Genomic DNA, 13,582 nt, shown 5'->3' on the forward strand with positions numbered 1-13,582 from the left:
GGGAAAGTGATGTCCCCACTAATGATCACATTAATAACAATATCCTAAGCATAAGTCAGTTGTGAGGGATTTTGGCACCCGAATTTATAGCAACCTGACTTTTGACCACCATGTTGCTTCCATTGTACTGAAAGCTTTCTACATGGCCCACCTCATAAGTAAGGGTATCTCATCCATGGACAAGGAAGTCATAACATCCCTGTATTCTTCCCTTATAAGACCCATTATTGTGTACAATGCCCCATTCACCATGTGCCTCGCAAAGCACATGCAGCAGCTGAAGAGACCACAGAGGCTCCTCACCAGGAGAATCCAGGGCCTCAAAAATCTTCCATACACAGATAGGCTAAAAGCCCTATCCCTCTACTATCTTTCATACAGAGTCCTCAGAGGTGACCTTTGTCTGGCATACAAGTCGATCTTGGACCCCGCCTTGATGGGACTGCTGCATATCCACAAGTCAAGCTCCACTCAAGTAACCCACACATGCGGCCTCAACCTGGTCTGAGACATCAATAGGACTTGTTGGCGGGACAGATTTGTGTCCCAGAGGCTCCCCCATCTGTTGAATAGACTCCCTCTCCAAGTCAAGCATTGTACCTTTTTACCCCTTTTTAAGCACAACCTGGATAACTGGATGGGAAATAGAAAATACATCCCTGGGATTCCACCTGTGTCCTTGCTGGACAGGGGCAACAGGTGATGATTTGTCTATACATGGGCTAAACTCTTGGCTTGGCTTATAAGGACCTCAGGGGCAATAACCTAGTAACTTCCTATGAGCCTATGAGTATGTCTGAGAAGGACTTCTTCTGTGACAAGGATGAAAAATCACTGCTGTGGAAGAAAATGTTTTGTTCCTCATGCATAGATTTGAATCCCACATTGTAAAAATTAATTTTATCAGTATGTAAAGGCACACAAAAAATGTGTTGGGTCATAAAATTTATTCCCCCACTTCGTCTGCAAAGTTAAATCACCTATCAGTTACAGAAGAAAACAACCCTAAAACGAATGTGAAGTGTCAGATTAACCTTCCAGTTTCAAAAATGGCTTTCCTCTCTGTTTGACAATGTTGCTCTCCTGCTCTCTGCTTAACATAGGGCAAATGCGGTTGGCATCATTGTTCAGGTCTGCACACTACCAGAAAACACAATAACAAGCATTGGATGGAAATCATTCTTAACTATTGCTGTTTTCCCTGGTTGGACATGTCTAGTGGTAGAAGGGAAGGTGCTCAATTTAGGATGCAAAGGTGGGGTGTTGAGGAGTCCAGAATCTTCACTGGAGTCCTTGTAAAGCACCACAGCCAAATGCTCTTGCAGGAGGAATATACCAGCTTCTGTTACAAGTCTAAGGCTTGGAATAGTCTGGCCAAGTCTGTCTCCAGTGCAACTGGCATTCTATGCACTGGAGAACAGTGTAGGCATCACTTTAATGACCTGAAAAGGAGCAAGAGAGATACACACAACCAGTGGCTGAATAAGTTCAGGACTGCTGACATCCAACAGTTGTGTAAAGAGAATTTATAGTAGATAGACAACTGCATATAGGCAAGACTGGCATGCATAATGCTCTTCTCTTGTTCTCTTCTCTTTATTTCACAGCCAAGGCAGAGATGATAGTGAATACAGATGCCCATGCTGAGCATCTAGAGAGACTGAGGGAAGTAAGGGGTATGTATGCAACACAACAGAATTATTATTTTAGCTAAATTATTTATTTTCTATACAGTTGTAGCAAAGTAAGCATGCATATCCTAACTGTAAAACCAAGCATGCATGCTTCAGTCTGTAGCACAAGCCAACTGTATGAGTCAAGTCTAATATGGGATAAAAAAGACTGCTATCATAATTTACAAAACCAACACAAACAAAACCCAAAACACTACTGGAGCTCAATAAACAGACTCCTATCCCCTTGTTCAAACAGTGACCCCGTCCCAATCCAGAAAAAAACCCTGTTGAAATAACCACACTCTTCAACACATATTTTATAAATGTCATAGCTAATCTCACCACCAGTTTCCCTCATAGTCATCCCAACCCATTAGACCCAGAAACAAATACCTCCTCTCCCCACATATATAATTTCTCTTTAGCACCTATCCCTACAGCCACAGTAAAGAAACTACTATTGAAACTAAAACCATGTAATAATGCCCCTGACAATCTGCCCCCAGAATTCCTTCAAAAATCTGCAAACTCCATTGCCTACCTTGTCAGCTTACTTCTTAATAGGTTAATCCAAGAGTCTTATGTTCCCACAATTTGGAAAAAAGCATTCATTCTCCAACTGCATAAAGATGGAAACAACACAGACATCTGCAACTTTTGACCCATCACCATTCTCTCTCTCTCCCATCTCAAAGATCCTTGAGAAATGTGTGCACATCCAATTCCAAAACTTTCGACTTGACAACAACCTACTGTCAGCAACCCAACACAGTTTTAGACCTGGACATAGCAGCACTACAGCTCTTATATCGTTCTGTGACTCTATCAATTGGGCTCCAGATGCTGGAAAACTTGTCTCCTCTCTATTTCTTGACTGTTCCAAGGCCTTTGATACTATCTCCCACTCTTTTCTTCTTCGAAAACTATCCAACTTAGGAATGTTTCCTTCTACCCTAAATTGGTTCTCTAAGTACCTCACAGACAGGCAAAAAACTACTAAGTGGCAACACTCTTTCTCTCCTTTCCTCAACACCACTACTGGAGTACTCCAAGGATCCATCTTAGGGCCTATACTTTTCAGTATTTTCATCAATAACTTCCATTTTACTCTCACTCAAGGCACAGTCATCCAATATGCAGACAATTCTGCTATCATCTGCACTGCCAATTCACCACCCAAACTCCTGAAACTTACCCAGTCAGCTCTCAGCTCCATCGAAGTATGGATGGCTAACAACCACTTTGCCTTAAACCCTAAGAAAACAAAACTTATGCAATTCACCCCTAAGAAGACCACTATTATAAACAAAGACTCTTTCTCCAGTCTCTGCCAAGATAACACAAACATCGAGGTTGTCGCACATACTAAACTTCTAGGTGTCACTATAGATGAACACCTAACTTTCAACATGCATATACAAAACAACATTAAAAAAGCACACCAGAAGCTAGGCATGCTATACCACCACAAAAACTTCCTCAATTACTCCTCAAAACTATCCATTGCCTCCTCCTTCCTGCTCCCATCTCTTCTTTATGGCACACATCTCTTTACCAACATACCCTCACACCCTCAACAACAACAACACCCTCAAATCCAAGCTAGACTCATGCTATAACAAAATTGCTAAGTTAAGCACTAATGGATGACACTTATCTCATCACTGCACCTCTCTTCGATTACAAAACTGGCTGGAACTTCCTCACCATCTTACACACATACAACTAACAACTGCCCACAAACTAATACTCAATCCATCCAGCTCCCCTGTCCTTTCTTCTCTATTTACACTATACCACCCTAACAGACCTCTCCGCACTGAAAGTCAAATGATGTTGCAAGTAATAAAACCTAACCTCTCTACTGGTCAAATACTCCATTCCTTTTCCACTGCTAGAGTGTGGAACTCTCTCTCTCTTGCCTGCAGTTAGATCCATTACTAATGCTTCCTTCTTAAAAAAAATCTTTGAGACAACATCTTTCCTCCCAGTGGCTATGGTCATGTGCTAGCTCCTTGCAAGCTATAACCTGACTTAATCTCTCTCCTACTACTACTATCCACACTTTTCCTACCTCCATCCTTTACTACCTTCAAAATCATCACTTTATCCCCACTTGTTAATGTAGGTACAAACTGTAAGCAGATAGATTTAAGTACAGTTGCATTGCATTATTACTGTATTAAAAAAGTTCTAATATTGTTTACAACTTTATTAAAGCTTTGCATACTGTGAAACTTGTTGTAGCCAAATAAGTTGTTGTTCAATTGTATTGTATAAATCACTGTGGAGCTTTTCTTCCCGGCCCTCCATTGAAAACGTTTACTTTTTGGCCCACTGGACCTTCCCAGTAAACAAATGTAAATAAATAAATAAATACTGTAGTTGGACATTGTGGGTTGAAATATCACACATAAATATATGGAAAAATCCTTAAAAAATATTACATAATTTAATTTCAACACAAGTGGCATAAATGTCCTGCTGTTACCTTAATCTGTATAATTGGACCAAACATATCTGCAGTTTATGAACATAGCAAGGTTTACTTTCAGCACTGCTTACTTATAGTTAGTAGTTGTTAAGAAGTGTACTTAAATGTAAAAGATAAGATAAAATTCTTTATTATTCTGATAATGCATTGTATGCCACGCATGATGGTACTATTTTTTTCTCTCACCCCAACTCTTATCTCTTTCTTTTTTTCTCTATGTGTCACCAAAACATTTCCATGTCATCCATCTCTGAAAAAAAATCACAAAATGCTTTACAGCACTGGGAGGTGGGCCAATCCCCATTGCTCAGCCTCCCCCACTCCACCGGTGGATGCACCAATAGCCAGCACATCTGAGACCCAACCTGGCAGTACTGCCTCTGCTGCCCCTACATTAGCTGGGCCCTCCCATCAAGTAGCACTACCCTGGCAACTGGTGCTGTGGTACCCTCCTGGAGTACTGGCAGAGGTGGGGATTTTGTCACACATCAGAAGATGTCAGGGTTGATGTGTAGAGTTGTGCATAGCACTGTTAGTGCATGCCTACACTGGATAGAAAGGCTGCTCTCAGTCATGGTCATTAGCAGAAGACATCAAGCACTCCAACAGACAGCAGAGTAAGTCGATAGTGATGACAGTCCTGCAGCTGAGGACTAGATTCTCACTGTCCCAATGTTTGATGGACATGGGCATCTGTTGTCCCCTCCCTAACTCCAATCATGCTGTCTCCCAACCTGTTGTGTCCCTCACCATCCCTGTGTCTTGTTTGTCTGCTTCTGCTTCCTCACCTAAACTATTTACCTGACCCAGAAATACAATATTGTCCATGCATAGCTTTCCACCTCGCACACAGGTCTTCTTGACACACTTGATTCGGTCCAATCGGCTACACAACATGACTGAATTGTTATCAACCCTCTTTATTGAGGTGAAAGTCCAAATTTAGCTAATATTCTGTACATATTTTCATGTTACACTGTTGAAGAATAGCTATGTTTTTTTCCTGCTTCCCTCCTGCACATTCCTATATTGCTTTTCATTTGGTCTTCCCTCTGCTTGCCCTCCAATTTTACCACTTTCCTATCTACCCCATTTTAACACCTATAATCTGGTCAAAAAACATAATCACACACAACACACATAAGTAACAAAAAAAAAAAAAAAGAGCAATGGATACCTTCACTTTTTTCCCTTTGTTTGTGTGGAGTTCAGCATTGCACACCAATGCCAAGTAATGGTAAATGATTCTTCAGAGGTGTGGTTACCTCCGTGCAATGCTGCTTAAACATGCTGCATTGAGGTAACACACAGTGGATGTAGTATAAACAATAATTTCTTTGTATTATCAATACATATTTAAAAGTATTAGGTAAACCTGGATTTGAGCACTATATTATCTAGGCTCTTAAAGAAATCTGTCAATGCATTTACACCTGTTGCCACAGAGTCAGCTTAGCAGCAGGTGTATTTCTTACACTCAGTACTCATAACTCTCATAATTTTAGCAATGGGTCTCACATTTGCTCACCGCTTAACTATGTGCAGACAGAGATAGAAGTAGAAATGTGTATCTCACATGGACAAACACTTTTCCATCAATCACGCAAACCAACTACTTGGCAGTGCACTATGGAAAGTGTATAATATAATGTATTACTTATGTTTACTGTCTGTCTAGTCTTCATCCCATGAAAGTACATGTAAAAACACAAACAAAGGGAAGGCATGTTTTAAGAATTGAACAAATATTTACACTGCAGCAATCTGTTACCTCCACCCATGCATTTCAAATTTAGTCTCTCAGTACTTGTTCACAAACATATCAACTATTTATTTACTTAACATTCGTTTACTGGGAAAAAAGCCCATTTTCATTGGAGGCCTAGACAGAAATGGTCCAGATGCAAGTCTTTGGAATGTAGGAGGAAATCAGAGCACCATGAGGAAACCCACATGAATGAAGGGAGGAAATGTAGACTTTACACAGAGACACAGAAGGCACCACAGTCAAGAATCAAACTGTAGAACCTCTTGCTATGAGGCGACAATGCTAACCACCGCACCACTGTTCTACTCACACTTCAGAAATAAATAAATGCTTTTTCGATACCATGTGCATCTTTGTACTGACAATACACATTCATATTTTCCAATACTTGTAGTAATGTGGACAACTGTTTACATATAGTTTGCAAAGCTGTATTTTTAAGGTATACCTGCACATTGGAAACACAGCAGCAAATGCTAAATGTTGCACACTCATCAATCTGGTAACATTTCAGATCTTTAATATCTTTACAGTTGTAAATGGCTAGCTATCCATTTCAGACAGGTTTCCCAATATCTTCTCTCAAACATCCAGTGGTGATATCATCCACTGTAAATTGTCTTGCAGCCTGGTAAAAGTCAGACTTGTGCCATGGTGCTTGCATAAAATGCTGATTTCTCCAGTCTGTGTGCTTAGCAAGGTAGGCATTCTAATCTCATTGCAGCCAACTAGTGTGTGTGTGAGTGTGTGTGTGTGTGTGTGTGTGTGTGTGTGTGTGTTTGTCTGTCTAGTCAGAAAAGCATAGCTGTGTTTCCTTCAGTTATCAGTACAATCCCATAGAGCACCAATATGCGACATCAACTGTCAAACATCCAATTATGATGCCATCCACTATGAATTGTCCTGCAGCATTACAAAAGTCAGACTTGTTAAGTGACATGTGTGTTAAGGACTGTGCTGTTTAAATAGGCAGGTTGTGGTTTTATTCTCACTGTAGTAAATTGGTATGTCTGTGTGTGCAACCACTTGGTTGACATTTAAGAAAGCATTTTGCATCAGCATGTCAAACACTGCTATTACCATCTTCTCACCAGATACTGCTGATGTCATCAGCTATAAAGTGTTGTTGGACACTATAGTGTTTGGGTCAAATACTGAATTTTTAATGTGTATTTAGTTAGGTAGGGGTTCTGTTCTCACTGAGGTCAACTGGTATATGTGTGTTCACTTGGTAGACATTCAAGAGAACATTTTAGGCCAGCATGTGAGACACTGCTATTATCATCTTTTTCAGACACTGCTGATGTCATCAGCTATGAAGTGTTTTCTATATATAAAAGACAGACTTATGCTGTGGTGCTTGTGTTAAGTACTGTGTTGTGAAAAGAGTTTCTAGTCTCACTACAGTCAACTGTTTGTGTAGTCAGGAATCACTGGGGTGAGAACTTTAGAACAATATGTGAGTCCACAGCTACAAAGGATATAAAAATGTACACACCCCTGTTAAAATGCCAGGTTTTTGTGATATAAAAATGAGACCACAATAAATAATTTCAAAACTTTCCCCACCTTTAATGTGACTTATAACCTGTACAATTCAATTAAAAAACACAGAAATCTGTTAGGGGAAAAAGATAAAAAATAATAAATGTACAATAATCTGGTGGCATAAGTGTGCACACCTTTAAACTAATACTGTGTTGAAGCACCTTTTGATTGAATTACAGCATTTAGTCTTCTTTGGTTGAAGTCTATTGGCATGGCACATCTTGACTTGGGAATATGTGCCCACTCTTCCTTGCAAAAGTGCTCCAAATCTGTCTGATTGTGAGGGCATCTGTTGGGAACATCCATCTTCAAGTCACCCAACAGATTTTCTATGTAGGTGTGGGCTCTGGCTGGGCCAGTCCAAAACTTTAATTTTCTTCTGGTGAAGCCATTCTTTTGTTGATTTGGATGTATGCTTGGGGTCATTGTCATGTTGAAAGGTAAAATTCCTCTTCATCTTCAGCTTTTGAGCAGACGCTTGAAGGTTTTGGGCCAAAAATGACTGGTATTTGAAACTGTTCATAATTCCCCTCCACCTTGACTAAAGCCTCCATTTCCAGCTGAAGAAAAACAATCCCAAAGCATGATACTGCCACCACCATGCTTCACCATGGGAATGATGTTCTTTTGGTGATGCAAAGTGTTTTTGCGCCAAACGTGCTTTTTGGAATTGTGACCAAAATGTTCAACCTTGGTCTAATCAGACCATAACACATTTTTCCACATGCTTTTGGGAGACCATATGTATTGTTTTGCAAATTTTAGCTGGGCCTGGATGTTTTTCTGTGTATGAAAAGGTTTCCATATTGCAACCCTACTGCAGAGTCCAGACATATGGAGAATACAGAGGATTGCTGTCACATGTAGTACACAACCAGTACTTGCCAGAAATTCCTGCAATTCCTTCAGTGTTGCTGTAGGCTCTCTTGGCAACCTCTCTGACCAGTTTTCATTTTGTCATTTCATCAATTTTGGATGGACATCCAGTTCTTTGCAACGTCACTCTGCCCAGACTATAAGATAGTTTCCACCACCACCAGACACTCCTTATTAGCTACTTTAAGGCCCTTAGCAAAGGTTTCCACTCTTTCTGTGTAATGTTACTATTAATCCAAATGGTAGTTTGACCAAGAGCTAGGCTATTAGGAGTGGCTTGTACAGTGTCACCAAATAGATATGCAAATACTCTAAGAGCTTAAATATCTTTAAATAGACCAGCCACAATTGAAAGGTTTAAATATATTTAATAATAAATGATAAAAAAACAAGACAACACTAAATATCGATTCACAGTGAAATCAGAGTTCAAAATCACAGGAAATATTTAAAACAATTTTGCAGGACAGTCTCCAATAAATACAGAACACATCTAAATTGATCTTTACTATGTTCCTAACTGAATCTAAGAGAAATTACTGTACCCTAGTTAACTTACTTACAGCAAAGCAAGTGCAGAGATGCTGAGTGGATGTTGTCAGGTCAAAGACAAATACAAAATGCCCTCTCTCTCTCTCACTCCCCCCCCCCCCCCAGAGAGTTCTTAAATTAATATCTCAGATATTGCTGCTGGGATACTTGCAGCATGACATCACTTTTTGTCATCTGACTTCAGTTCCCAGGCTCACAAATAACTCCCACTGATGCAGCATCTAGCATCTCCCTGTGAAAATACATAGCCTTCAGATGTTTGCAGCTCTGAGGAAGCCACTTCACCAGACATTAATCCCGTGCTTAGTCTGAAAAAGTTCAATGGAGATGAATGCTCTACACTGGAAAACAAATAAATATGAGCAGCAGTATATATATAAAGAATGATAATTTGCTCATGATCACATATTCAAATATGCTGTGCCAGCTGTATTCATAAATAACATAATGACCAGATGAAATACATTATTAATAAAGTCCTGTATCTGACACAACTATCCTACAATAACACATACAGCTGAGCTCACAGTAGTAATGAGTAACAATAGTTACTAAATGTGACTGCTTAATATACTAGTCTTAAAAGCAACATAGGATGATGCATTGGGATTAGGCAGTCTACTGGTAAGCAAGAAACTTCAAGAAATGCTGATATGCTTCTAGTGTAATTCACTAAAATATAACTAAACAAAATTCAATGAAAAAATTAAATAATTAATTTCAATAAAAACAACAAAAGTTAATATGTTATGAAAATATGGGGGCAAAAACAGCTAGAGAACTGAAGGCTCTCCAGTTATAGTAGTAATAATTTGAGATGTTGTGAGGGCCTATAAAATGCATTCCCATCTAAGGCAGGGTGGGGTGATGCTGTTCCAACTCCCAAACATACATTTACTACATGCACACTTTAAAAAGTTCAATATTTTTGTGTTATTCCAAGTAGACTTCCTTAGAATCTTTATGGCTTCTGTACCTGATATTCTGCTGTGCTAGCCAGCATGCCAAGTACCCAGAAGGCACTTTAAGTACCACACAACCCTGGGGCAGCCACACTGTACTCTGTATATTCTCTAAAACATGCAGCCTTTAACTGTTTCTTAAAAGGGATTCCATCTCATTGCTTGTCTTACTATCCTGCAAGCAAAAAGTTATAGCATTAAATATGTGCACCCTTCAAAGACATTCCTATATGACAATAACTAGTAGCAGTATTTTGTTGTTTCTTCTTCTCTCTTTTTTTTTTTTTATGTGTGATACATGGATAACCTAGACGTGCAACTACAAGCAGTGAATTTAGTAGCAAAAACATATCAGTTAGCATCACAGTCAGTTTCTATTGCAGACATTTCTGAGCTGAAAATATTGGATACTGGTTAAAAAGCTAATGTATTACAAAATGCCACCTCATATTTTGGTCTGTCTGAAGGGTGATGTTTGGTGTTAAAGGTTTTAGTGTTATACTTGCTAAACTAAGGCTGCAAAAAGATTATTGCTGTAATTTTCTTCTGTAAGCAAAGGCAGTACCAATGAGGTTTACTACAAATTCCTGTATTTTTATGATAAGACTTTTGCATTTGTAGGGGTACACTTGTCACACAGTCAGTGAAAAGCTCTTGGAACCATTTCATCCTCAATGAACAAAGTGTGGTAGCTGTTGAGAAACAGAATTAAAAAAAATACTATTGTTGTTGGTGGGTCTTGATGCAGAGAAAGCATTTGACAGAGAAACCTGGGACTTTATGAGCAGGGTAATGGAGGCGTTTGCATTTCCTGAAAATAATTATAAGGTTGATTAGGGGGATATATCAGGGATTGGAGGTGAAAATTAAAGTGGGTGTCATCCACTCTGATAATTTCTGCTTGAGCACAGGAACCAGGCAGGGGTGTCTTCTTTCCCTTTGGTATTTACATTATATTTTACCATTGGCAAAGAAAATAAGGATCTAATTGGTATGGTAGTTGAGAAAAGCTGGCTCTATGTGCAGATGGTAAGCTGCGGTGGTACAGCAGTAGCGTTGTTGCCTCACAGCAAGAGGTTCTCCTGTTTGATTCATGGCTGGAGTGTCTTCTGTGTGGAGTCTGCATGTCCTACCCATGGTCGAGTGGCTTCCGAAAGACATGCGTGAATGGGCGTGCCTTTGCTGAAGTTTGGGAGTCGGGCTGGCACTCAGCACCATAAAAAATCTACTGCCAATCATTAGCTGACTGGAGTTCCGCTGTAGCAACCCCTAACTGGGAAAATCCGAAAAGACAAACAACAACAACATAATTTTATACCTGACAAAATCAGAAAGAGATGTTACAGTGTTGTGGGACATTTTAAGACAGTTTCAAATCTTTTGGGGATACAAAATTAATGAAACTAAAACAAAGGCAATAGCAATAACTTATGTATCCACATATGAATTGGTTCAGCAATATCCATATATATGGGGACATGATAGAATGAAGTATTTAGAGGTATGGGTTAAAAATGATTGTGGGGTGGCAGCTAAGGATATATGGGAAGAGACTAAACAAAAGATAATATAAAAACTGAGAAAATGGAAGCTTTGTTATATGGATATGGATAGTAAGATACAAGCAGTTAAAATGTTTTTAGTCCCGTTAGTCATATACACAGATCAGGCATATTTTGATCAAGTAGAGAAGAAGTTGTGGATAGCAATTAATAAAGAGCTGAGGGACTTTATCTGGGAGGGGAAGACAGCAGTAGTCAAGTGGGATAAGCTGATTCTTCCATTAGAACAGGGCGGATTGGGATTACCCAGTTTGAAGGGGCATTTTCGAGCTAGACAGTTAACGCTCCTATACATAGCATAAGCAGAAAGCTATAATTCAAAGTGGAAAAGGATGATGATGGAACAGGGTGGAAGCTCAAGAAATAAGGAGAGACTGGAATTTTGGATGCAGGCCTTTAAGGAGAATAACAATAGTCATACAAAATATTATATCTAGAAAGTAGCAAAAAGTATCAAAAGAACTAAGCCAGCAAGGGAATGGAGAAATGATATTCTGCTGATAGGGATGACTGCAATTAGGGTTACAGACAATAGGCAAGAGAGGGCTGAAACTTATTGGAGAAAACTGGCAAAGGAACCAGGGTATACGAAGCAAATAACTAGAGAGAGAAAGATGATAGAATGGGAAGACTCCAAAAATGTATTTGGACTGCAGGTTAGAGATTGCCTTCCTATCAAGGATTGATATCAGAGTATAAGCAAAAAGAAATAAATAGCGGGTCCTAAACAAACTACCAGCACTGGTGGAGCTTTTAGTAGCATCTAGAACAGAAGCTACCATTAAAAAATTAATAATTAGTAGCTTATATAAAATATTGCTTGGTAACAATAAGACTCAATTAGAGGAGGTTAGAAAGTATTGGGAAGAGAGGCTGGATAAGCAATTCGCAAAGAAACAATGGGATGATATATGTACGTCTCTCAAATATGCAACAAAATCTAGAAGATTTAGGATCTTTGCTTGGAAATATTTACATAGATATTTTTATATCCCAAGTAGACTCCAGAGAATTTTTCCTCCGAGAGACAGCAAATGTTGGAGGTGTGACAGGGAATAAAGAGATGATTGGGAGCATATTTTCTGAGAGTGCACTGAGTTGGTGGACTTTAAGGATTTCCTGTGGGATGCACTGTCAGAGATGCTAGGTGGGTTGATTGGTGTGACAAGGAAGATCATTTTTCTGAGCTATGATACAGAATCAGATTTGTCTAGACATGGTAAGGCCTTGCTGTGTCTAATCATGGTGGCTGCCAAAAAAAAAAGCACTTACTAGAAATGGAAATCAAAATCTAAACCAACTATACTAGAAGTAGGGACTACAGTAACAGTGATAAAACAGCTGGAACTGAGTTCTTTAGAAAAGGATATGATAAAACTACATAGGAAAAAATGGGAATTGTGGGAACAGTACATACAGGGGAGGAATGAGGTTTAAAAGAAAGTAAAACTTAAATGAGCTATGTAATGTTTGACTGAAAACAATTGGATTGATTATAAGTGATGTATAACGTTTGCAACTGGAAGTGTGTCATTATGGTTTGTGATGTAAAATGCTTGCACCTAGGATTGTGTCAGTGTGGTTTGTTTTCATTTATATAAATGTATGATTGCCTATGTCATAAGTGAAGGTTTAATAAAGATGTTTCTTGTCTAACAAACAAAAAAGTAGGAATTGAATAATTTATGTAAAGTTTCTTAGGTTATATGATATGTAGCAATATATGTGAAGTATAATGTTTGTAAATGTGAACTTGTTAATATAGTTTGATTACTTTTATATAAACATAAATTTACCTATATTTGAAATGATAATTCAATAAAGGTGTTTAAAAATGGGCAACGTGTGGTAGCTGTTATCAGCCCTTCCACAACTGAACTTTGTTGAATCCAATGCATATCTGTCAAGTAGTTTTGAAAAAGCCAAAATAATGGGAGGGACAAAGACACAAAAATCAAGGACAATTTTAAATACTTCTCTCTAATTCACTTGAAAAAGTTAATATGACAGCAGGTTTTGCATCACCATGCATTGTCTGAGCCATATGAAGCATGGAACTCTAATGTCTGGCATTATTGACTGGCTGTAATCCTCCGTGATTCCAGAAAATCAAAAAATGTTTACGGGAAAAATAGGAAGTAAAT

General features: G+C 38.8%; 1 protein-coding gene across 1 annotated transcript in view; it reads right to left on the bottom strand.

The window, feature by feature from the left end:
• Positions 1-13,582, bottom strand: part of LOC122807521 (solute carrier family 26 member 6-like) — a 1,069,142-nt gene that overhangs the window by 642,332 nt on the left and 413,228 nt on the right. The gene's annotated exons all lie outside the window — the stretch shown is intronic.

This window comes from Protopterus annectens, chromosome 7.part1 (genome assembly GCF_019279795.1).
Source record: "Protopterus annectens isolate FY-2018-M chromosome 7.part1, PAN1.0, whole genome shotgun sequence".
Classification (NCBI taxonomy): Eukaryota; Metazoa; Chordata; order Ceratodontiformes; family Protopteridae; genus Protopterus; species Protopterus annectens.